The sequence below is a fragment of the Ciconia boyciana genome, chromosome 4 (assembly GCF_034638445.1).
Source record: "Ciconia boyciana chromosome 4, ASM3463844v1, whole genome shotgun sequence".
Classification (NCBI taxonomy): domain Eukaryota; kingdom Metazoa; phylum Chordata; class Aves; order Ciconiiformes; family Ciconiidae; genus Ciconia; species Ciconia boyciana.
This window is the reverse complement of record NC_132937.1, coordinates 20,810,419-20,838,307: the sequence shown is the minus strand read 5'-3', so window position 1 is coordinate 20,838,307 and position 27,889 is coordinate 20,810,419.

The window sequence follows — 27,889 nt, the reverse complement described above, 5'->3', positions numbered from 1 at the left end:
CAAAGAGGTGAATTTCATTAATGTCTCTGGGTTACACAGATGGGATAATGGTGGAACTTTGACAGATTGCACCAGAGGTGAGCAAGCATGGGGATCTCATGGCCTTGGTGTAGGCAAGAGAACCTGGGGGTGGAGTTCTGGTCTTGGTATGCATGACCTAAACAAGTTACTTCAGGGACCAGCTTCCCCCTGCATGACTACACATCTGTTGTTTCCACTGATGAAGTAGAAAGGAAGGGTTTCAAATCAAAGCTGATCTCTAGGAATGTGTGTACCTGGCCCAGGGATCGTGTCTGTGATGAGGGGCTTGACTTTGAGATCCCAATTCAAACAACAATAAGAATGAGAAAAAAAAGTCTGCTTTAGTGAGGGAAACACACAATTTAGATCTTTTTTGTAATATTGTAGAAATTTGCTGCCAAAACTTTTTTTTTCTCTCTGCCTTTATAAAAAATTACTCTGGATGCAATAAGAACAAGGTGTTCTAATTAAATAGATTTGTTTACATCTTACATCTTTGTTTACATGAACAAATAATTCAGTCTGATATGCTGTAGGTTCTTGCACTCTCTCTCTCCCACTTCATGTAAAATTACCTGTTTTAAGTAATATTTTATTTAAAAAGTGGCCTTGATTAAAGAAAAACTGATTTAAGTTCCATAGTGTTTATTTCTTAAAATAAAGGTTTCACTTCAAGGTGCAAGAAGATGGGAGGGGGAGAGCAGAAGCTGTGCTATCTACCACAATATTTCCTCCCTGTTTTATTGCATTGCAAAGGTCCCTACCTTTACTAGTCATGAGAACTCATAGCCTGTGGCTAGAACACATTTTTATTAAGTGAAGGTTAAAGTCAGGGCCAAAACAGATCAACTGTAATATGCTTACAAACATAATACCCTGACCCAGACCTGTGCCATGGTGTCAACTCCAAAACAGAAGCAAAGGCAACACTTCCTGATTATAACTGTGTTCCTACTAGTGTAAAGACTTCTGCATGTTCCCCACCCAGACTGAGCTGGAGCATCCTTAAAGGTGCCACAACGGGAATTACATGGAGGATAAACACTGCAGGTAGTATGGGATCCAGCTGCAAAAACAAAGAAATGAGAACAAACCTCAGCAACTCACAGGACAGGCCTGGCCATCCAATAATGTTTTGCAGGTATATAGAGCAAGGCTGGATGAAGCTGCTGCAGGGAAGAGTAATATCCCAATGAATTTATTTCTCAGGTTGTTGAGGTGTTACCCACAACAAGATAAACATGAATTTTTATTGCCACTTAGACAAATTTCAGTTCAGGGACAGGGAGCTTAGAAGACCTGCCACTGAGAGAAGCAGAACCCAAGTGTCCAGTCCATCCCTGAACCAGAAAGACAGCAATGTCTGCATGCAGCACAAATCAAGCAACAACCTTGTGTATATTACAGTCCCATCTATGTGGGTTGTAGGTGGTGAAAATAATGGACTTCTTGAAGTAGGGTTCAGATTGATCATAATTCTCTAAGAGAAATTCCTCCTGTAGAAACCCCAGAGGAGGTGCATTTCCTGAGACCACCAAATGCCATTGCAGCAATACCAAAGAGGCTCAGCACCCTCAGTAGGTAACTGTTGCACCATCCTTCATTGCTGGCACTGTGCATGGCCACTGTAGGCAGCTCTGTTCATCCTGAAACTGAGCTTGGTGGCCTGAGAGAGACTTGGGCAGTTCTTGGCCACAGGCAGAGGACTGTCTGTTAGGGCATATTCCCAGTTGTCAGAGGTGCACAGTAATTAAAACAAGCCGTAGGAACACATCTATTGGAAGACAATAAAATTGAGAACAGGGCCTGTAGATGGCTAGGTATAAAGACAGTCTAGTATTGAATGAAGATCAATGTCACATTCCTCTTCTCTGTAGATTGAGTAATCAAAGGCATTTTTAATATAATAAGTCCATGAATGTATACCTAGGGAAAACAAAGTTTTGAAACATTTTTTTCTAAATCCTGATGCCTAAATGAAATTAAACTGTGCTAACTGCCAAAGTTCTTTTTTTGAGGGGTAAGAAATTTGCTTTTACAAGTTCTCACTCTGATCCAGCTCTCTGGCAGCCAGAGTTGCAGGAGATGTGGGGATGCTAAGCAACTTGGGCTTGTGCCTCCCTGGCAGCTGGAGCTGTAGAGAGGCTGGGAGCCGGGCGGGAGCTGGGTGATCAGCCCCTGGCCCCCTGCCTGCTGCAAGGCTCCCACTTTTGTCAATTGCCTGTCTGTGCACTGAAAGTTAAATTGACAAGAACCTTCTGGGGGGGAGGATAAAGGGAACAGCCAGGGAAAATCACTGCCATCTCTCCAAAACCAAAAAAGAATTTTTTTTTAAAAAAAAGGAAAAAAAGCCACAAAATTGTCACTGAAGTTGAAAATTTCCACAGAAATTTAATTTGGATGAAGAGAGCATGTTCAAGCAGGAAATCATTCCAATGGGCAAGGGAACGAATCATGCAGAACTCTCCCAAGCTCCTGAAGGTCTCAGTGAAACATGTCCATCACCTTTCAGGATAATTATCAGCACTTTGCAAGAGACACTTAGCATTTTCTCAGGATTTTGCCTTAAATTTGGTGTAACTTAGACATTAAGGCACACAGAGGGTAAGAGCTCCAGGGAAGAGTAATTTTCACCTTTCTGGTGCTTACAGCATGATAAAAAACTTTCCTCCGTGCTTTTGAATTAATTCCTCAAAAGTTCCAATGCCTGCACACCCATTTGTTTCCTCATTGTTTTTATTAAACAAGAAAGGCGAGCTTTATTACTGCGCAAATGAAAGCATCACCATAAGATAGATACTTCCCAGATTCTTATTAATCTCTAAGACTTATGAGGCCGCCTAAGTTCCACAGAAATTAACATACTCTACAGATTTCTTCCAGCAAGTCACTGAATCCTTGCTACCGTATCTGCAGGGAGATGGGAAGCCACAAAAGCAAAACCAAAGGAGAATAAATCTGTATTATTAGGAGGTTGTTGCAAGCTAAAATGTGCATGTGCATGCATGTCTTTGTCTACAGATATAGGGCAAGGCTCTGTGTTATGGTGCATCATCTACCGCACCATCATAGTAATTTACCATAGACTGTGGTTGTATAGATTGAACTGTGTGCCACAAAGTAGAGGTCATAATCATAATTAAAGTACGGTTGGATTTGCAATTCAAAATAATTTAAGACTAATCTCCAAAACTGCGACTGTGCAAATTAATATGGTAGGCTATTGAATTTATTCTTTTCCCTGCTTTTCAGTGTAAGATTACCCATGCCTAACTGCAGGCACACTTAATGCCTGTATTGTAGCAGCATTTAATATCCCTGTATTGTAGCAGCATTTAGTATCCCTAGCAGAGACCAAGGTCCCATAGCAGTAGCAATTACAGACGAGACAGACCCTACCCCAAATATAACAGTCAAGAAAGAATCCAGAGGCATAGCAGACAGGTGAATTTACTTAATCACCCAGGTCAGTGGCTGAATACCCAACTGAATACTCAAACCAGAGCATTCTACCTCTAACACCTTAAAAAACAGAGTAAGAGAGCAAAAGAGAGAGAAGCACAAACAGTACAGCAAGCCCTATCCTAAACCAGGAATAACATACAATTAGGGCAGAAAAGACTTATGGCACTGGCAATATTCTTAATATCTTCTGCTCTTTTCCAGTGGCAAATTCCATGGTTTGTAGCTTTTGTTTTATTGTGGTGCAGGGATTCAGTTATCTAGATAAGGATGTTGTGCAGTGCTGGGAAGGTTTTTGTACTTTTTTTTCAATTTGAAGTAGATGTTTTGTTAATTCTTGTGATGTAAGTGACAGAACAAGGTTTCCTGAGACAAGAGGAGACTGAAGTATATGTCCCTCATGGTCCTCATGTGGCCTGTGCTCCCCAGTTACTATGTTCCCATTGACACTTCAATTCCCATAAGATCTCACCCACTCTGATAACTCTTATCTATGCATCACATATTTACTGCAAGTCAATATTGGTTAGCCAGTGATTGTGAAACAGAGAATGGGAAAATTAAAGAGTACTGATTGCTGATTATCATGAGAGATGTTCCTGGCACACCAGCAACACCTCATTGAGTCATGTAAGGTGTATCTGGACTCTCAGTGACTGTGAATTGGCATAGACAGCTCTGTTGTTACTGATGTTGATCACCAGTGGATTCAGTCTCATGGTCAAAATGCTAAGACTTAACTACATGATGCCTAAACTTCAGTAATTGTTGCCACATGATTTTACTCAATGGCAAACGAAAGCAGGTATGAATCAGTGATGCGATTTTGTACAGAAACCTAAGCTTCACTGTGAAGGTAGAGTTTCCCAAAGGTCTTTTGCAGCACAACATTTGTTGCAATGGACTTTACATAATCAATGGAAGGCCCCAAAACAGCCTGAACAGAGAGCTCATGGGCAACAAACTAAGAAAAAGACAGATCTTGTAATAAAAAATGGTTACTTGCATTTTAACTAATTCATTGGTACTGAAAACAAAATTGAGCAAGCTTGAAGACTGCAACAAATAAGAAATATGAAACAGAGGCTTTCTGTCTGTAGTGACCCTGATAAAGCCTGTGACTGGTTATATTGAAGTAGCTCAGGTTAGCATCCATAGCCTATAAGGGATGCCTGATGGGAGTAGGGGTGTGGAAAGGAAAAAAAAAGACCCTGACCTAACATAATCAAAGAACAACATACAGCATACCATCAAGAAAGGACAGGAGGGCCTGGGCTCCCCTGAGATGGCATGAAAATTATACCTTGTGTGTTCACAATCTATATAATTGTTTATTTGTAACATACGCTGAGATATTTCAGCACATTGTGTAGTTTTTGATAATAAAGTCACACTGACAATAAAGTCACACACTGGGTGACTTGTGACATAGTGTGTCACTATTTGTTCCTTGAAGTGTCATGGTAGGCTGGAGTATCTATCTGAATATTGGTTGTGCAGACTCCCTCGCTCACCTCATGTAAGTACCAGCTGGTCTGCACATGTTTTCCCACAGTCATCTTCCCTGGCTAGTGAGTAGCAGAAGACCACAACTGATGCACATAAAGTTCAGTTGCCTTCTACTTGCCCCAGATCAGGAGAGCACACAGACAGTTACAAAGATGAGCTGATTTGCAGTAACTTAGAATGAGGTAAACTTACAACTTCAGAGCTAAGCTGATCTCTTTCAGATGAAAATCTTAATCCCTGGTAACTAATTTAAACTTCTTACCCAAAGAAATGAGACACAACTGTTCAGTTGTCCTCTGTTTCGTGTGTGTTGTGGGGTTTTTTGTTGTTTTTGGTGGGTTTTTTTTCCTCCCTCTCCCCCCTGCCCTCTTTGATTCTGGGTTGCTGAGGTTAGCACTTGCAGTGTTTCTTCTTTAACAAAAAATTCCAATGTATACACATTGTGTTCCTCATTTATGCTTCCCCCCACTACCCAATTAACGTCACACTAAATTATGTACCTGCAACAGATTTAATTCCAGACCACTGAGCTGTCGCTTTTAACCCTCTACAATATTTATGAGAAAGCTGTACTTACTTTAACAAGTAATGAGATTTCTATAGGTTTTTAACAATTCAATTTGTTGTAAGAAAGAATATATTCCTCCACTGAAATCTGTGGGATGGTTGCAAATACATACAGAAGGATTTTGATATCTATTCAGTTCTCAAGGTTTTAGAATAGTTTTCCAAATCCCTATTATGCTGCTATGGAATGAAAATGGATGGATCTATGGCTAGAGTTAAGCAGAGATCTGGGCTCATTTCCAAGCTCCATTGAACTCTTCTCAGATGACCTTGAGCAAAGCACTTGAGATATGGTCCAGAGTGTTTATTTCAGTGTCCAAATGGGGCTTTGAATGAACTTAAAACCTTAAATTCCAGGAAGCTGTTTTCAAGGGATTGTCTAAGCTTAGAGCCCTACAAATCTCACTGCAAATTTCCATGATGCCTGAACTCAGAAAATACAGGACAATCATGAGTTGCCTGGCTTGAGGCATTACAGTGCAGTCAGGCCTATCACATACATAGACTTCATCAAACAATTTTGAAACATGAAATGGCTCTCACCACTCCATTATTCAAGGTACAACTTGAAATGTAGTTATTGTCTATATCAAGGAAAAAAAACCCAACAAAACAGGCCCTCAGCTAATTGGTACAGACTGGTTTGTTGCCTGTATTTTCTGGAGAGGTCTGGATGTGGCCATTAAGTTTATCACTTGGAATGAAACCTAGAGGGTTCCGCATCATTCTGCTTTTAAGAACTGGACCTGTGAATGGACTGTCCTCCCAATAACATTTTCGACATCTTGGAGAGAGACCTTTCATCTACCTCCAGGTAGGACCAAACTATCGGATACTCAGTGTGATGAATGGGGGGCTAGGTCAATGCAAGGAGTGAGCCATTTTTACAATGCAGGCGTATCCTCAGAAAAGGCTACAGGTGGTAGATGACTCTTGAACAGTTCTCACAGAGCCTCTGACATGAGAATCAGGAGCTCTCCCTGCTCAATGACCAGCAAAGAATCAATGAAATTGATTTTTGGCCATTATGATGTGAAAGTGAGTACTGTGAGTCTTGCTTTTAAACTTTATAGCTACATCTCCAGAGATATTGCTGTATGATGATTTCAAAAGGAAGTAGGAGGTTAAATACATTTTTGGTTTGGCCCTCTCTGTAGGGCCAACTGTATCAGTTTCTTTCATGTAAAATGGAAAAAGGCGCACTTTTATGACCTTCCATAGCTGTTGAAATGGAAAATATGTGACATTTTGAAGAAATCAAATCCCATACTTCTGAGAACATAAGCAACTTACATAGACAAACAGTTTGGTTTTGACACCACCAATTTTCAGAGGACTTTTTCTGGGGGGAGACACAATTTACCTCAAATTAGGCAAGAATGAGCATTTTCAGTTCTCATACAGTCTTTTGAAAACTTTTTGCCACTTCCATCCTATCTTTTCCCATGCATGTTCTGCTTCCTGCACAGTTTTAGTATTCATGTGGCGGTTACAGTCTTTCAACTTCACCAGACTTATCTGTATCTGGTAATCAATCCTTTGTATCATCTCCTTTATTTAGTAAGAAAGCAAATGATCTCCTGGTATTTCTTAAGAAAAAGAAAAACAAAACCCAAAAGCATTAGCAAACATTTTCAGCAAGACAAAGTCCACAAAGGCAACTGCAAAGAGCTGAAAATTACATTTGCTCACCCTCTATGCCAGATCAGCCAAAGCAGATCTGATTCAGATGCTATTGCTCAAGCTTAGCAGGATTTCTATGTCTTGTCATGAACCGCTGGTAATAAGGTTACCCAAATCCTCAGCGAAGTCTGGCCAGTACTCTTAGCCAGGTGAAGTAAATGAGCCACCATTGCTACTTATTCTGTAGCTACCTCTTAATACTTCTGTTACTTAGCCACCGTTGATGAGGAAACAGAGCAATCCATGTTTTGAAGTTCTGATTGGTATTTCATGACCATTCAGAATGACAAAGCAAATCTCCATATACATTAAACTGCTGTTTTTTCAAGGAAGCCCAGGAACAGTTCCTGATTTTTTTGTAATTCCTGCAATTCATCAAAGTTCTGGGAAGAAGAAAGCAGTATGGTCATCTACCCTTTCCAACTAAGGGCATATGAAAGCATAATAAGGCTCAAAAATGGTACAAAGGTCCTGTAGTTTTCAATTAATTTATCCTAATTAGGAATCTAAAAGTTAGTGGTGTGATTTGGCTCAGGGATTAAGACATCTAATTTTAGAGGTCCGCATGTGAGATAAATGCCCAAGTTCCCATTATAGAGAGTAGAGGTCTATCAATACAATTAGTGGTTTAGAAAGAGATGAAGCAAATGTCTATATCTGATCAACCAATAGCTCTCCAAGCTTAAACACCTAGCTCATATGTAAACACCTAAATTTAGACATGTAGTGGCTTGAGTCAGTTGCCTGAAAATAGAAGTCTGACAACACTTGAAGTGTCCTTGCATTTTGGAGACATCCACACAGAGCTGGCCCGTGTGGCACAGCACTTTAAGGAGATGCCTGCTTTTTTGCATCAGACACTGGAGGCCAGATGTCATGCCCTACCACAATTCAAGTGACACTAATTTCCTGTTTGTGGTCTACTGAAAAAGTCCCTCAGCGGCTGAGCTTAACCTAGATGAGTACTAGGACTTTCAGCTGCCCATGCATAATTATCTAGTGTCACTTGAGATGTTCTAGACTATCTGAGACAGCTAAAAAGGGCTGTCAGATACAACATAGGATCAAAAGAGTGCTCCACCCAGCAGCTAGAAGTCGGCCAGAATAGCCCAGGGCCTATGTTTAAGCAATTGAATTGAGCTCTAAGTGTTAAGCTAATTGCCTGAGGCTTGTTTTCATAGTCAGTGGAGAGAAATACAGAGAGAAGTTCATCCCATTCTAAGATAAAGGTCAAAGCCAGGTCAGATGAATTGCCCTCCAGATTTCTCTCAGCTGACAATAAAGGGAGCCCAGTATGGCTAGTCTCTGTTTCCAGATTGGGAGACAGAGTTGGTAAAAATGCAGGTTGTATGGGAAGCCATGTAGCATCCTAAGTATCCAGGACCCATCAGCCTTCTAACAAAATACTCAGATATACCATATGCATTTATACTGTCACTATATGCCTTTCAAACTCTTACTGACAACTGACTGAAGAGACTGACACACGATGTGTGTTTCAAATATCTATATTGGAATGGAATCCCTGGCAACAGTGCTCATCAGTATAAAACAAACCACCACATCTTGCAGTCCAGAATAAGATCCAGTGCATAGATTGCATATGACAAATTTGCAGACAGCTTGTTTATGACCAACAGGCCATTTTTTTTCTGTGTTTGCTTTACAATCTAATGTGGTTATACTGCATAGAGCTTTTGTCTCAGAATGATCCCAAAGCATTTTGTAAATTGAAAAGTTTCAAAGGAGCTGGGAGGAGGAGGAAGAAAAAAAAACGAAGCCTTTTTTTCTGGGTTAGGAGTCTGGCAGTTTAAATTGGTAAAGGACATTGGTAGCAGATATCATCTGTGAGCAACATCAAAAGGTTAGTTCTTCTCAGATATAATGTGGGATCTTTTAGTAATATGATGTGGTACAGACTGGAGGGATAGGGCCAGAGACATTTGCCGGGTTTCATTTCCCCTTTGATTTCCCCTTAAGCACAGAGTCTGATGCTCACTGCACCTTTGAACCAGTTTGGCTAGTGGAGGGAAAGGAAAAAAAGGCCCAGCAAACCTCTACACACTTGCTGCTAAGGCCATCTGCGGAGAGAATCATACGCCTTATGCAGTGGATCAGAGGTTGAGGTGTGCTATATGTCATTTACATGAAGCGTATAATGCAATACTGTTTAGGTTTCACTATGCAGATTCATGTCTTCAGCCTGGAAATCCCTGTGTAAGTCCCATTCCCCCATACTAGCTAAACTAACAGACATCCCTAGGTTTGTGGCTGAGCATGTTTCAGTCCATGTCATAGATGATTCCCTAAATTTAATCTGCCTCGTTACTGGTTTTTATTGGTACAAAGTTTAACGAATGGTTAGAAACAGCAGATTCCCTTTTTCTTTGAGGTTTAAGTGGTCTCTTACTGCTGCTTACACTGATACAGTGTATTACTGTATCAGTAATACACTGATATTACTACACCAAGAGCTCTTACAGCTGCTCTCAGATCAGAGATAATCACCGAGTTCATTAAAGCCAGACACTGCGTTAGGCATGGTCTTTCAGATTCAATAAATTAAGCAAGAAGACCTCTTTCTGCAATAAAAATAACAAGAGATTAGAGATCTAAAGTCCCAAGAGGCGGATGCATGAGAGGCAAAAAGGGGAAGCTGACTGGCCCAGGGGGTTCTCCTACTGCAAACCCAGGACCAAAGGGTTGTGTGTCCAGCCTATGTGGCTGGAGGCTGGGCAAAATCAAACTGGATCCAGAGCAAAATCAAAACCATGGTTTAGAATTTATAGGAGATACAAGCAGGGTTTTAGAAAGAAACAAAATACTGCAGATAGACTCACTGCCTGCAGGAAAATGATGTTTCCTGCTTTTTTTGTACAAGGCTTCCACTGCAGGATACCTGGTTTCTGCTACTGTATTCTCATCCTACCAGACAAAACTGTCTGAGATCACCTAAACCAGAAGACAGATAGATGTGAAGTTCTTGTAAGTCCACTCTCTTTTGATTGACAGCACTGAGGCAACTGCTGCAGAAACAGGAACTCATCTGGGGAAAGAAAAGCTCTCCTGCCTGCTATCCTGCAGAAGGGTGTGCAGGGTCTAAATTAAAATAAATAGCTCCTAAAAGGGGCACTGATGTCAAAGCAGCACAATAGACTTACTCCAGTGGTCAAGCCCAGTATCTGCAGTTCTGCTCACTCTGGAAGTGTACTTCCTCCATGGGTAGATCTGATCACCCACCTGGCAGCTTCTCCTCCTTTGCCCAGAGGACAGACAGAGCTGTCTCACAGCCTCTCACCATGCACACCCTTCACAAAGACACCAGCTCTTCTTTCTGCTCAGTTCCCGCTCAGCACCCTGTGCTGCAGCAGGAAATGTTATTGCACTGGTGACATTTCCATGTGCAGGTTGACATTTCCCTTTGGAAGAAGCTACTCACTTTACAGTCCCTTTTATTTATTTTTACTTTGGCTCATGGGCCACCATCGAGGTTACTTTAACATAGCTGTAATTAAGGATCTATGATGATAAGGTCCTTTAAGTAGGGATCTGCTATTTTTATTCAAGTGTAAAAATTACATACACACACCCACAGGGACTGTGTAAACCATAAATATAGACATGGTTGTGATTCAGAGCTCAGCGACAATGGTGTAAATCACAGTAAAAGCACTGTATTTAGGAGAGTCTTCCTGATGTAAATTAGAATAACTCTATATAGTATTAAGCATTCTATACATATAAATTTTGAAAGATTGTGCTGGGAAAGTACCATTTATTTTTTTTTAAGATGGATACAGACGCTTTAAGGGCACATTCCAAGTCAGTCTGTTAAAGAAACTAGTCTTTGTGAAATCTAGGTCAATAAGTAGTATTTTGGATTAATACAATCAGTAACTGATTGGTAAAAGAGTAAGAATACCCATTATTCTTTATTTGTTTTTTACTTGAAGGTTGAAATAGAAAACTACAGAGTTGGAAAGGAGGAAAAAGTATCAGTGTGAAACTATTTTCATTATTTTCATTTATTTTCATTCACATATACATACACAAAATGAAAAGAACCTTAAACTGAAGACTGAAGAAAATATTCAAATAAAAAAGTTAAACTTTTTCTTTCACTTGAAGATGCAGCAGGAAGGAGAGGATTAATCTTTGGAGGGAATTACAGAAAATGATATTTTGGAAATGGAAAGCCATAATGTTTCATTCTCAAATATGTCAAAATATGGTATCATAATAAAATTGACACTAAAACTTCATTTTTATTCAGACTACAATTTATTTTGTTTCGTAAAACCAAAATAAAATAAAACAAATACATGTAAAAGTAACAAGCGATAGAATGAGAGAAAATGGCCTCAAGTTGCACCAGGGGAGGTTTAGATTGGATATTAGGAAAAATTTATTCACCAAAAGGGTTTTCAAGCATTGGAACAGGCTGCCCAGGGAAGTGGTTGAGTCACCATGCCTGGAGGTATTTAAAAGATGTGTAGATGTGGCACTTAGGGACATGGCTTAGTGGTGGACTTGGCAGTGTTAGGTTTACGGTTGAACTCTATGCTCTTAAAGGTCTTTTCCAACCTAAATGATTATATGATTCTATAAAAAGGTTTTTTACTGGTCTTAGAAATTCCTTGTAAGTCCAGATTATTTAGTAATCATTCAGAAAAAATATTGATGCTTTCTATGAAGCAATATAAGAGATGGAGTACTGAATTGAAAGGGCTTAGAGTCTTTAATATACAAATTATGGTGTTCTTATGTAACATTTCGGATCACTTAGTGGGCCTTGATTAACAGATTTAGTTTGAAAAAAGAAGTGATCCATTACATGTTGCAATTATTTAGCTACTTACAGAATCATAAAAATATTGGTTGGGAGACATCTTTTGAGGTCTTTAGACTGACTGCCTATTTGAAGTAGGACAGTTGACAGCATTTTATTAGGTTAGGCATGGCTTCATCTACCTGGTCTTGAAAGCACCCAAGGATGGAGACTCCTTCAACTTCCTGAGTGATTTGCTCTAGGGCTGCACATTCACCAGTAGAGGACATTTTCCCTCTGTCCAGCCTGAACTGCCCAAGCTGCACCTTGCAGCTCTTCTGCTTGTTATAATATCTACTACTGCTAATAAAAGTTCATCTTTGTAAAAGAAACTTTGACAAATTATTGTAATTCATTTATTTTAATATTTTCTAATATATTTTAAAATCAAATTTAAGGCTAATAGTAGTTCCACAATCCCCTATACAGACTGTTCTTTGATGCTCTTGAGTTCTATACAGTGAATGATATGTTAAAATAAAACAAAATAAATAAAAAATAAAATAGTAACACTGTTATAAAACTTTCTCTTATTTGATTGGAAAGCATATAAAATTGAGCATTCTAGGCAAATTTTTACTGAAGTGTATATGGTTTCATCATCTTCTCTTCAGGGCAATTCAAAGGGTTTTACGTGAGATTGGTGCAGCATAGGTAATCTCAGGCAGAAGTTCTCAGACTTAAACCAGTTGATAATTTTTCAGGAATACATTGAGTGCACCTTAGTCCTTAGAAAATTTACCCCTTGAGGACTTATAAAGTGAAATGGGCTAGAAACAAGGAGAAACTGATTCAAGTGTTTTCCAGTGCTACTGAAAATCCTGAGACATTTAAACAAAACTGAATAAAAAAATGATGATAACATTTATCACCTTTTACATTTTTTTTACCTCTTCAGTCTAAGCTTTAGTCCTTTGAAAATATATTCTTGAGGCTCCACGTGGCACAAAGACTTTTCACAAAAGTAAAGCTTGTAACTGTAAATTCTTACTGAAATTCTGATCCAAACTCTTTTGTATCAAAGACTTGTTCCTGTAGAAATTGCCAGCTTTTGGATAAGGTCTGTCAATAGTAAATTCTACTTCAGCTGTAAATTCTTTTGTGCCACCATTGCATTATGTGTTTGGTCTGGGTATAGCTTAGAGGAGACTGAGAGCAAACTGGGGACTCCAGACATAATCATATTCCCATCATGATCTGATGTTTACTGTTTCTTTATAACCTTGACATCAATTGTTTCATATGGCTTACCATGAATACTGGAAAAAAATGGGGAAAACGCATTATTTATCTTAAAAGGCCATTCTGCAAACAGAATCCCTTCTAATGCAGTGAGAGGGGGAAAAAGAGGTCCGATTCATTTACACTTTGTTTGTCCAGAAATCTGAAATGTAATAAATACTACCATTCATTGAAATGGTAACCATAAACAGTGAACACTTCTAAAAAACTAATTAAACAGCTGGACTAAATCACAAATACATTGAATGAATTTTTAAGCAACTTTTGAACAGGAGTGCATTTCTTCTTTAAATTTGCACAAAGAAATAAACGTAAACTTGAAGTACATATCTGTTTATTTCTACTTCTCTATATTGTCCTTTTTGAAAAATTTCAGATCTGCTGGAAGAAGCAATAGTGTGATTAACTGTGAAAAAATCAAATCCAGATACTAAGAAGGGGGCCTTGCTTAAAGAAAAAAAAAAAAAGCACATACTACTAATAAATCAATTTTGAAAAGGCCTAAACAAAAACCAAACAATGCTTTCCCACTTTTGATTACATTAATCAAAACAATCCCATTTGTTCCTTCTGCGCTTTTCACTTCTTTGTTGTAATAACCTGTTGTTTTCCGCTACCAGTTGCAGGATCTCTGGAATAAGGGACTTTTTCCAAAAGATAGGGATGCAGTGCTTGATATATTAGGACTATGGTTCTTATTTAGCATGGTAAATACCCTCATCACCATCATTGTTTTAAGAAAAAAAAATAACAACCACCTGGAAATAATAGAAGGAGAAGACCTTACATAGAATAACTACAGCAACTACAAAACCTCACAAGATGCAGTCCATATAGACCGCAAGTTTTAAAGAATCATAGAATCATAGAATCATAGAATCATAGAATGCTTTGGATTGGAAGGGACTTCTACAGGTCATCTAGTCCAATCCCCCTGAAAGAGCAGGGACATCTTTAGATCAGGTTGCTCAGAGCCCCATCCAACCTGACCTTGCAAGTTGCCAGGGATGGGTCCTCCGCTACTTCTCTAGGCAACCTGTGCCAGTGCCTCACCACCCTCATTGTAAAAAATTTCTTTCTTAAATCCAGTCTAAATCTGCCCTCCCTTTAGTTTAAAACCATTGCTCCTTGTCCTGTCACAACAGGCCTTGCTAAAAAGTCTGTCCCCATCTTTCCTATAGGCCCCCTTTAAGTACTGGAAGGCTGCTATGAGGTCTCCCCCCAGGCTCCTCTTCTCCAGGCTGAACAACCCCAACTCTCTCAGCCTGTCCTCGTAGGAGAGGTGCTCCAGCCCTCGGATCACTTTTGTGTCCCTTCTCTGGACCTGCTTCAACAGCTCCATGTCCTTCTTGTGCTGAGGGCTCCAGAGCTGGACGCAGTACTGCAGGTGGGGTCTCACCAGAGCCGAGTAGAGGGGCAGAATCACCTCCCTGACCTGCTGGCCATGCTTCTTTGGATGCAGCCCAGGATACAGTTGGCCTTCTAGGCTGCGAGCACACATTGTTGGCTCATGTCCAGCTTTTCGTCCATCAGTACCCCCAAGTCCTTTTCCACAGGGCTGCTCTCAATCACATCATCCTCCAGCCTGTATTGAAACTGAGGATTGCCCCGACCCAGGTGCGGGACCCTGCACTTGGCCTTGTTGAACCTCATGAGGTTCACACAGGCCCACTTCTCCAGCTTGTCCAGCTGGATGACATCCCGTCCTTCTGGCATGTCAACTGCACCACTCAGCTTGGTGTCATCTGCAGACTTGCTGAGGGTGCACTCAATCTCGCTTTCAATGTCATTGATGAAAATATTGAACAGCACAGGTCCCAGTACAGACCCCTGAGGGACACCACTTGTCACTGATCTCCATCTGGACATGGAGATGTTGACCGCTACCCTCTGGATGTGACCATCCACCCAATTCCTTATCCAGGAATTGGATAAGGGAGGGACTAAAGGAAGGGACTGCAGCTGTGGTTCATTTATTGACAATGAACAGCTGTGACTGATGAGTTCACTATGTCATTTATGTTGAATTGAAGTTCTCCTCAACTCCTGGTTAACCTTGCATCTGGCATAGTCTGTAGGTAACCATCATCTCTGACAGCTTCTAGACTGGTATGCTTAGTACATGTCTTAGCTTCTGTGAAGTGTCTGCTTGTAAAGAGAAACGTAGCAGGTGTCTAGTAGCATATTAAAACTCATGCCACACTTGTGTGTGGGGCTATATATGTTTCCTATAGAATAACTGGTTAAGAAAATGACCATAGTCCTTTTATTCAGGATGCTAGGGTTCACAAATCCAAAACTCTAGCAACACAGCTAATATTTTATTCATCTAATCAAGCTTTTCATAAAGGAGGCAGCTCTGTCTGTTACGGTCTTTGATGAATTTTAAGAAACATTCACCTGTAACACTTTCATTTTCTAGTTCCTTTTTGTTTTGTCTCCCATTTTTCTCTGAATTTCATTTAAAAAAAAAAGAAAAACAAAGCAAACAAAAAACCTCAGAAAAGAGGTCGAGAACTCAATTACTTACTTAATGCCACATATATATATATTTTTTTTTTAAGTAGAATATTTGCCCTTAAAATTGACAGGCTGAGCTCTGTGAACTGTAAACCCTGAAACAAAATTTCTGATGTTGTAGCAGGACAAAGTTATGTTAATATTGTATCTCTTTAGGGGTATAAAACATCTCATTTACAAGAAAGGGTATTTCTGTAGGGTGCTTCACAGAAAAAAGACAAGCTGCATTTCCTTGTGCCAACTGGAAAGCACAAAAATGAGGCTATTGAGACTGAAGCAGTAATAAAGGGGCCAGATTCATTAGCTCAGAGTCATCACTGTGCTAACTACGTTCACTCAGCTTTTGGTCATCTCAGTGTGTGTCAAGAGAGAACTCCCACCCACCTGTACCACCTCGACCATGCACAAACCTGTGCTGAGCTATGCCTTTTCCTTCAGAAATAAAACTTCAGCCAAAACACATCTAAAAAAAAGTATTTTCTGATTTTGAAGATATGAAGTGATGGAGAAAACACTGTTTCCCTCAGTAGTTTGTGCCGCTGTTTAATCATCTCCTCCGTTGTGCCTAATTTCTAATTTGAATTTGTCTGGCTTCAGCTCCCAGCCATTAGTTCTTGATGTGCCTTTCCATGCTAGATTAAAGAGCCCATTAATACCCAGTGTTCTTCCCCTGTGAAGGTACTGATATGCTGTACTGCAGTCACCTCTCAGTCTTCATTTTAATAGGCTAAACAGATTGAGCTCTTTAAGTCTCTCTCTGTGAAGCATTTTCTCTGGACCTGAAATCATTTCCATGGCTCTTTTCTGCACCCAGCTCATTTTTTTTTAATAAACTCCTTATTTTTATTCATGCAGATGCCACAATTATATTCTACTATCAGTCCTATGAAGGCTGAATGCTGAAATAAAATATTTTCTTCACTCCTTCCCCCTTCTTCCCTATTTATGCAGTCCAGGATCACACAAGCTTCTCTTCTATCAGTGCCACTCTTAAAACCATCGTTACGCTTATCCTTTTCAAAGTCTTCAGTCTCCAGCATCCTGTGCTTCATTCTGTGTCTGGGGTGCACATGTTGTTCCCATATATATAATTGCATTTACAGAACCAAACACAGCAAAACTAAATATCACGGGTGGCAGAGACCGGTTTACCTAGCAACCCAGATGCCTTTGTATGACTGCTTGGATATTGTTAATATTTATCCCTCTACCAGCTAATGGAAGAGTAAATATTGTGTCATCTGCAAATTTTATCAGTAATGATTTTATTTTTCCTTCCAGCTCCCTGTTTAAAATGTTGATGAGCATTAAGCCTTTCTCTAAACTTACAGTATTCACTGGTTATTCTCTATTGATAACAATTTTTTTCACAGCTGTCAGTTAATCAGCTCTCAGGCTAGTAGAGAGAACTGTGTGTGCTTTATTGATACTCTGAAGTACGTATTTTTAATCAAAATGTTGTGCTGAAATAAGGAATACTATAATGTATAGCATAGTAGCAGATTTACTTTTACCAAGCAACTTGTAAGCACCTCCAAACATAAAACCAGATTTGCTTTATAGGACCTATTTTCCATAAAACTTTTTAAAAAATTATTATTATTGGTTTTGATTGTATTCTCACACTTTAATTTTCTTTTTGCTGAGTGTCTTGTAAAATTTTCCATTGTCTTACCCAGAACTGACATCTTGACATCTAACTTTTTTTTTAATAATAGAACAATAGTGTTATCTTTCTAGAATGCTAGTGTTTTGGTTTTGTTTTTTTTTTTTTTTTTCAAAAAAACTATTACAAAGTCACATTAGCAGAAAGATGGGCACTTAAGGTGCACACTCAGGTTCTTGGGTTGAGAATTTCAGCCCCCTTGATTTGTAAATATCTATGCCTGGCAATAATATTTCTCTATCTTTATTAGTTACTACTGTACTGAAAAGTACTTCCTTGACCTCATCTGATACAAATGTTTCATATTGTCTCTTTCAAATACGAGAGCCAACTTTTCATAGAAAATGTCTCTTTTTGTGCATCCTTATTACCATTATGTCTATTACTGTTTAGTAATGGAAATATTCCACTCTTAGGATCTCTTTTACTCCTACTACACTTGAAAAATTATCTTTTTTATTGTTCTGAGGCCTGCAAGCAACATAATTTTTCCTTGAGGCCTTTATGAATTTTCTTTACATTTTAGCTTCTATTCCAGACAAACCAGAATACTCATAATTGGGATATTCAGTTAACATACTGTTAGTGTCAGCTGTACCTGGTTCAGATGAACTTCAGTTTCCTACAAGCACTGGGAATGTCTCCAGGATTGAGCCATTCCAGATATACTGCTTTCAAGCTTTTCAATTGCTAATATAGCACTTTAAATAAATATTGTAACATGCAAAAGAATAGGGGTTTAGACTGTGATACTTCTGTAGTGCAAAACATGTTCTAACATTAAAAAATTACATGGATATTTTATGGTTAGCAATCCTGTTTTTATTTCTATTTTTGATCAACCTTTCATCTTATATCTGGCAAATTTTTTCCAACTTAAAACAACAAAGACAAAAGATTTAGGGAATTAACACTTACTGATGGGGTGCAATGGGCTTGGGTTACTGGAAACAGCCATTTGTAAGGCTATCTGGAAACCTATAACTGCCCTACTCATGGCATTTTGCAGAAAGCAGCCTCAGTTTTTGTCCTAGAGGCTGTCAGTTTCGTTAAATAGGAAACAACTCCAGATTCCTACATGATCCTTACTATTCATCATCCCTGCTTCCCTTGAGGCTCATGTATAAATAATAAAAAAGTAAATATTGGCATTAGGTGGCAACCCAAAAGCAGAAACAACTCTAAACATTGCATGAACATTGTACTGATAAGCATGTTGAAGATATCACCATTTGCACAAGAATTTGACCCCTCTTCTTATTATTATCACAATATCTTTCCCTAAAATTGCTGTGCAGGCAAACAAAAGCCTGTCCTGTGTTACCAGTTCTTGGGCCTGAGCCCAAGTGTTTAGGATACCTTCATTTTGCTGTGGTAATTTCTTATACTTCTTTCTTTGTCCCAACAAAACATTCATCTTTTTGACAGAGATGGGAGAAGGTAAAATATTAAAGTACTGAAAAACTCTATCCCTAATGCTCAAACATGCACAAACCCATGCAAGTAGTATTCTGAACAGGCATTAATTACAAATCTTTGAAATGATTGCATGGCATATTTCTTCTTTCCCTATGTGCATACGTGTGCATATTCATAATTATCTGCATTTATTTGTATATATACCCACAAAAATATGTACATGCATATAAATAAGTACAGATTGAATGTGCATCAATCTGATATCTCTCTCCTTCTCTCCCTCCTTCTGCATGAACTATTGGGAAATTTTAACTTTTCTTGATTAAAATTACCTCTTTTTATTTATTACTTAAATGTATATTCATATATGAGTAGACACGCATCTGTTTTCCTGAACAAACTTTTATCAGTTATGCTTCTCAGAAGACTATAAAACCTGGGTGTCTTCCAAACTGTCCTGGTCCATATGAAGGGCTGTCTGAGGGATTGCAAGAACATGGTCCACACTAGCAAAGTAACAAGTGAAAGGATTTGAAATGGGCAGTGAGAGAACATGTACAGGAGGTATCTGTCATTTTACCTTACAGAGTCTCTCTTGATATTTTTCCTCTTTGCATTCTCAACCTTAACATGGCTTGAACTTTTGTGGAAAAACCTATGCAAAGTGAGATCTTGCAGCACAGATCATGTGATAAATGAGATGCCTCTCAGGAACATAAATCTGTGCTGGTGCATCCTGATGCAGAATTGGTGTTGATGCTAACGTGTTGTTTTCACAAATGCTTCAGAGTCCTTTGGGCTTGCCATGAAGTTAAGGATTTGTCTTCTAATCTCAGAACCACTTTTCTCTGTCTGGATTAGCCATGAGCAGGAAAGTCATTAACATTTATGAACTTGGGGATTAATAACACTCCAGAGCGTATTATGTGGTCTGTTTATCCCCTGCCCAGCCCCTTAACCTATGTCTGAGATAGGTAGAAAAAAATTGGTAGCACAAGCCCCTACTCACTTGGAAACTTAACTGAATCACAAAATAGCTGAGGTTGGAAGGGATCTCTAGAGATTGCCCAGTCCAACTCCCCTGACCAAATAAGGCTCACCTATAGCAAGTTTCTTAGCACCACGTCCAGAGGGATTTTGAGTATGTCCATGGATGGAGACTACGCAACCTCTCTGGGCAACTTATTGCAGTGTTTGATCACCCTCACAGTTAAAAAGTTTCTTCTTATGTTTAAATGGAATTTCCTGTATTTCCATGTGTGCCCATTGCCTATCATGTGCAATCTTGCTGATGGTGCATTGTCCCATCAGTCAACTAATAAATACCAATTTTAAACAGTAGTCACCCTCATTATAGACCCTTGGGATACACCACTAGTAACTGGCCTCCATGGACTTTGCTGATCACAAACCCTTTAAGAACAGCAGTTAGGCAGTTTTCAGACCACCTTACTGTCTATTTAACCAGCCCATATTTCATCAGCTTGTTAATGTGAGATAATGTCATAAACCTTGCTACATTTAAGAGAAACAAGATCCACAGCTCTTCCCTCATCCACCAAGCTAGTCTTTTCATCACGAAGGTCATCAGGTTTGTCAGCCATGATTTCTCTTTTGTAAATCCATACTGACTACTCCCAATCACCTTCTTGTCCTTTATGTGTTTAGTTTCCATGATTATTTGCTCCATCATCTCCCCAAAGATAGACATAATGTTGACCAGCCTACAGTTCCCCAAATCCTCCTGATTATCCTTCTTGAAGAGAGGAGTGACGTTTGCTTCCTCAGAAACCTCCCCCAGTTGCCGTGAGCTTTCAAAGTTTATTTGGGAGTGGTCTGCCAATGACATTGAGCAGGACCCTCGACTTTCGTGGGTGTGTCCCATCAAGTCCCATGTTCTTGTGTATGTCCAGTCTATTAAAATATTCTCTAACCTGATCCTCATCTGCTAAGAGTAAATCTTCCTTGCCCAGACTTTCCTACTGCTCCTGGGGATTCCTCAAGGGCATTGGGATTCCTGGTGTTAAATCTCACCAGAAAAGACCAAGGCAAATAAAGCGTTCAGTACCTCAGCCTTTACCATGTTGCAAGTCCCCTGCCCCATTCAGAAGCAGGCTTAAATTTTCTAGAAGTTTTCCTTTTGTGGATGAAAAATGCCTTCTTGTTGCCCTTCACACCTCTTGCCAGAGTCAAGTCCAAGTGGGCTTTCCTAACACCATCACTACACACTCAGTCTCTATATTCCTCCCAGGTCACCTGACCCTGCATCAACCTCTTGTACACTTGCTTTTCATACCTGAGTTTTGTCAGAAGGTTCTTGTCCACCCATGCAGGCTTCCTGCTGCCTTCGCTTGATTTCCTGCTAGTTGCAATGGACTATTCTAGTGCTTGGAGGAGGTGGTCTCTGAAAATCAACCAGCTCTCCTGGACCCATCTTCTCTCCAGGGCTGTATCCAATGGGATTCTTCCAAGCAGGTTCCTGAACAGGTCAAAGTCTGCTGACCTGAAGTCCAGGCTTGTGATCCTGCTGTTTGCTTTGTTACTTCCTCTCATGGTCCTGAACTCCACCATCTCATAGTCAGTGCAGTCAATCTGCCCCCAGCCTTCACTTGTTTAAGCATAGTACTATTTCTCAGCTAGTGTCTACCTCTCTCTAATTGAAGAGTCAGTTTTAGAAACAATGAATGACAAGTACTGAGTTTTCTCTTGTATATTAATGCTGGACCTCTTCTGAGATACTATTATTATGAGCCTGATCCAAAGGACATGGAGGTCAACAAGAAGATTTTCAGACTTTATGCTCTACAGATTACATTTGATGACCATTTTTTCAACACAAAAAATAGAGGACATCAAATTTAATCAGTATAAGGCAAATGCAGATCTAACAAATTAAGGATATTCTTCTGACTGTAAAGACTAAAAGCTTGATGAGTTGTTGAACTCCTTGCTGCAGGAACATTTGTAGATTAAATATCTGTATAGGTTCATAAAAGCCCTTCATGAAAGAAAAAGCCATCAAGGCTAACACATAAAAAGGCCACCCCTTATCTTAGAAATCTCTGCACTGCAAATTGCAGTTAGCATTGGAAACAGAAAGAGTATTCTGACAAAATGACACCTTACCCGGGCGTCCACCAATTGTCAGTATTAGAGAGAGGATGCTCAGTTTGGTGGATTCCAATATGCCAAAATATTGTCACACAGAGTCCTGATGTAAGCTTCTAAAGTGCTTGGGGCAAAATATCTGAAATGACTGGGAGATTTGCCATTGTTTTCGATGGAGTTGGGATTCAACTCTCAACAATTCTTTTTAGGAAATCTCTCATACTTTGATGTTATAAACTGAAGACCTGTGGATCAATCCATTATGGCACTGTGGATCAAATTTGCAAAGTGTTTCATACTTGTTAAAAGGACCTGCTTTTCCAAAAATAGTTAAATTTGGGGTGCTTTTTGGACACCTCTTCCATCATTAAAATCTGAACTTCTCAACAGAATGGAAAGGTAAAAAGTGCTACTCCTTAAAACAAATGCCAAGAGTAAATATGATGCAAGAAGTTTAATATTGGCAATTATGTAGGTGTAAAATAAAGAAATAATCCCACCCTGAAGTGGTTTGTTGGTTTTCCTGTTAGTGTTTCTTTTATACAAGTAATTTTGTAGGTCCAGATTAATTTCTGGTGCAAGTCTATGAAAAGCTTTGCATCAACAGAAAGGATAGATTTGTTGGTAATGTTTTTTCATTCCTGTAAATGATACTTTACTCACTGTTTCTCTTTGTGAGTTAATACACAGTATTGGATTTCCTCTTTGTATTTTCATACTTCCTTTGTGTAGGCATTTGGTTTTTTCTTCTTTTTTTTTTTTTGTTAGTTTCCTCAGGGGATGAGGCAAAGGTGTCATTACCAATAAAGTCTTCAAAAAAACAGCTTAAAAAAAAAAAAAAAGTTTCTCCTTCTATTGAGCAACGTTTTACAGCTGAAAATTTTTGTTGTACTGCTAGATAGGTTATTGGGATTATTAGTAGCCAGGAGACAACATGTAATTATAATGATGTAAATCACAAATGGATTGAGGAAGAGGAAGAGGAGAGAGAAAGGACAGAAGAGAGAAGAAAAAAGAGAAAGGACAATGACAACAGAAGCAACGGACCTTATCTTTCATTGTTGTGAATCATACATACGTTTTTATTAACAAATATAAATTAGCTTCTGGTCCTATTTGCTATTGTGTGAATCCAAAATCATTACAGAGCAGTTTTGTATTATTACAACTGAGGTCAGAATCAGGATCATGTGGGAGGAGTGAATGACACATATCCTCTTGTACACTGACACTCTTTCTGTTCTGCTTGCTTTGTTGGCTGAGGATACGAGTGACATTTTCATTTGTATTTATGTGCTGGTTTTGGCTGGGGTAGAGTTAATTTTCTTCACAGTAGCTAGTATGGGGCTATGTTTTGGATTTGTGCTGGAAACACTATTGATAATACAGGGATGTTTTAGTTATTGCTGAGCAGTGCTTACACAGAGCCAAGGCCTTTTCTGCTTCTCACCCCACCCCACCAGCCAGTAGGCTGGGGGGGCACAAGAAGCTGGGAGGGGACACGGCTGGGACAGCTGACCCCAACTGACCAAAGGGATATTCCATACCATGTGACGTCATGCTCAGCATATAAAACTAAGGGGAAGGTTTGCCAGGGGGCCACTGCTCAGGGACTGGCTGTACATCAGTCAGTTGGTGGTGAGCAATTGTTTTCATTTACATCACTTGTCTTTCTTGGGTTTTATTTCTCTCTCTTTGTTATTTTCCTTGTCATTGCATTATTATTAATAATTATTATTAATATTTTATTATTATTATTATTATTATTATTATTATTATTATTATTAGCAATTATTAAACTGTTCTTATCTTTTACCATGAGTTTTCTCACTTTTACCCTTCCAGTTCTCTTGCCCCCCATCCTGCTGGGGCGGTGGAGTGAACAAGCAGCTGTGTGGTGCTTAGTTGCTGGCTGGGGTTAAACCATGACAGTCCTTTTTGGTGCCCAACATGGGACTCAAAGCATATGAGATAATAACAGATTGACCAGAGCATATTAGAAGGGATTTCTATCTGTTAACAGTTGCAGGTCAAGATATTGGTTCATCTGTTCTGGATATTAGCTTATCTGATCTGCACCATGCTCTTTTTTTTGCTGTACATGTTGAAGATTGGTGTTGGCTTTTGCAGTTTGCTGTGCTCTGTAGTAATTAGGGATGTTTTGCCTGGGAGATTTGTTATTAAAACACTGACCTTGAGCTTAATCTGGTATTAAGGCTCTGTACTGAAACCATTACTGTACTTTGGTACCATTTCATGGAGACAGTTAACAGTTATACTTTTTCCTCTGAGAGGTTTTTTGTGGAAGAAATACCACATGGCACCTTCGCTACGTTATTCTATGACATTTCCTCCTTCATTACAATAACTTTTTAGTATCTGGAACATCCTTGGGTAGTTAAAATACTCCTATTGGTATTTCTTAGGAATATTGCTTCAGTTTTGCCTAAGGTTAACAAGCAATTTAGGAATATGACCCAGACTCTGCAACAGTATGGTCACAGGTAACAGCATGTGGGAGAATATGGGCAGATATCTAGAGCACTTCTCACCTTCAATGGCCTGGAACTTCACTCCCAAACCACTACAGGATGAAGTGATCGAATGCTTGAAAAAGAATGCCATGGCTATTCCAAAGAGGCACAACTTACCACACTGTGCTGGGCCCTGGCCAACACCTACCAAACACTGCTCAATATTATGCAGCACCCTCAGGGAGAAGAGAGGGAAAACATACCAACAGACATTATGGCTAAACCAGACACTGTATCAGTCACCCCTATAACTAAAAAGAAACAATGGAAGTGGAAGTCAGCTTATTTTAGTAAGGGATGAAGAAGCTTCTCCTAAGAGAGAGCAGAAGAAAGAATCAGAAGAGGCAGCCTGTTCTGCAGCAGAGCACTCACAAGAACAGGAAGAGAAAGAGACTGAAATCATAAATGAGACAGAAACCACCTGATCCCTATCCCTAAATGAGCTCTGAGATATGTGAAAAGATTTTAGCCATCAAGATGAGCTAATTCTCAGCTGGTTACTCCAATGCTGGGATATTGGGGCCAGTAGTGAGGAATGAGAGGGTAAGGAAGCCTGGTAGCTAGGATCCTTTGATAAGCATAAGGCCACTGACAAAGGGATTGGAAAAAAGGCAGAAGGAGTCAGTCTTTGGTGGCGACTCCTGTCAAGTGTGAAGGACAGGTATCCCTTCAAGGAAGAACTTGCAAATTCCCGAAGCAAATGGACCAGCACTGATGAAAGTATCCAGTATCTGAGGGAATTAGCCATGTTAGAGGTGATCTATAACAACCTGGATGACAACCAGGCATCCAAAGACTGGAGGAAATCTGGTGCAAGAGATCCATGTGGCGAAAGTTTGTACGAAATGCACTGACGTCATACACCCACACCCTGGCAATAATGAGCTGGACAGACACAGAGGCAGCAACTATAGATGAACTGGCCAGACATCTCCGAGACTATGAAAATATTCTCGCTTCCTCCATGAGGGCCTGTGTCTCAGCTGTGGACAGACTGACCCAAAAATGTCCAAGTGAGCTGAGAAGGGTAGGTCTTCTTCATGCACTCCAACCAAGCCCTCAGCTATTAAGACTCAGCCTTTTTCTGTTCAAGGGAAAGGATATCAGTGGCATACACCACGTATAAGCCTGTGTTTTTTTCTGCATGATCGGGGAAGGACATGAGGAATTGGGATGGTGAACCTACCTGGAGGCTAGAAGCTCGGGTACAGGAACTGCAAGGAAAAACAACAGCTAAAAAGTATCCATCCAGGAAAATTACTGATCCAGTGTCTGTTGGTCAGAGTAGAAGGCCTGGTTGTACTTTTGACCCTGATGAAGGAAATTCTGTTTTGTAGTTACAAAAATCAAATATTGAAGACTCTGACCAGGAATAGAGGGGCTCTGCCTTCGGCCAGGCAGAGGAAAGGGAAAACCGGGTTTACTGAACTGTGTGGATTCAATGGCCTGGCACATAAGTCCCATGGGAACATAAAGCTCTAGTGGACACCAGTGCACAGTGTACTCTAATACCATCAGATTACAAAGGGGCAGAATCCATCTGTATTTCTGGAATGACGGAATGATCTCAAGAACTGTCTTTATTGGAGGCTGAGGTATGCCTAACTGGGAATGAGCGCCAAAAGCATCCTATTGTGACTAGTCCAGAGACTCCATGTATCCTTGGCATAGACTTGGGCACTTGGGCCAGTCTGGACAGGACAAGATGTAAAAAATGTACTTTACACTGCAGCCAGGGATAACAGCCCCGCCTGGAGCCTCTGGCAAAAAGCGCCTGGAGAGAGGCTTGAGGTCAGCCCCTGGGGTTTTGGAGCCAGGGATACAGGGGATCTGAAGCCTGTTACACTCCAACTGAAGAAGAAATATTAGCAGCATATGAAGGAATTTGAGCCACTTCAGAAGTAACTGGTACTGAAGCACAGCTCCTTTTGGCACCTTGATTGCCTGTGCTGGGCTGGATGTGCAAAGGGAGGATCCCCTCTATGCATCATGCAACTGATGCTACATGGTGTAAGCGGGTCGCACTGATAACACAACAGACTTGAATGGGAAACCCCAACCACCTGGGAATCCTGGAAGTGATCATGCACTGGCCAGAGGGCCAAAACTTCAGAGTGTCTCCAGAGGAGGTGACTCGTGCTGAAGAGGCCCCTCTGTATAATAGATTACCTGAAAATGAGAATCAATATGCCGTGTTTACAGATGGATCCTGTCGTATTGTGGGAAAACACTGAAAGTGGAAAGCCGCTGTATGGAGTCCTATACGACAAGTTGTAGAAACTGCTGAAGGAGAAGGTGAATCGAGCCAGTTTAGAGAGCTGAAAGCCATCCAGCTGGCTTTAGATGTTACTGAATGAGAAAAATGGCCAGCACTTTCTTTCCATACTGACTCATGCATGGTGTCAAATGCCCTGTGGGGGTGGCTACAGCAATGGAAGCAGAGCAACTGGCAGTGCAGAGATAAACCCATCTGGGCTGCAGCATTGTGGCAAGATATTACTGCTCAGCTAGAGAACTTGGTTGTAAAAGTACGTCACGTAGATGCTCACGTACACAAGAGTTGGGCCACTGAAGAACGTTGAAACAATGAGCAGGTGGACCAGGCTGCTAGAATTGAAGTGGCTCAGGTGGATCTGGACTGGCAACATACGGGTGAATTATTTATAGCTTGGTGGGCCCATGACACATCAGGACATTTAGGAAGGGATGCAACATACAAATGGGCTCATGACTGAGGGGCGGACTTGACTATTGATGCCATTGCACAGGTTGTCCATGAATGTCAAACGTGCGTCATAATCAAACAGGCCAAGCGGTTAAAGCCTTTTTGGTACAGAGGATGATGGCTGAAATAGAAATATGGGGAGGCCTGGCAGATCGCTTATATCACACTCCCACAAACACGCCATGGCAAGTGCCATGGGCTTACAGTGGTGGAAGCAACCACCAGATGGTTGGAAATATATCCCGTGCCCCGTGCCACTGCCCAGAACACTATCCTGGGCCTTGAAAAGCAAGTCCTATGGCAACATGGCACCCCAGAGAGAACTGAGTCAGACAACGGGACTCATTTCCGAAACGACCTCATAGATACCTGGGCCTAAGAGCATGGCACTGAGTGGGTATATCACATCCCCTATCATGCACCAGCCTCCGGGAAAATCAAACAATACAATGGACTGTTAAAGACTACACTGCGAGCAATGGGTGGTGGGACATTCAAGCATTGGGATACACATTTAGCAGAAGCCACTTGGCTAGTCAACACTAAAGGATCTGCCAGTCGACTTGACCCTGCCCAGTCAAAACTTTTGCATACTGTGGAAGGAG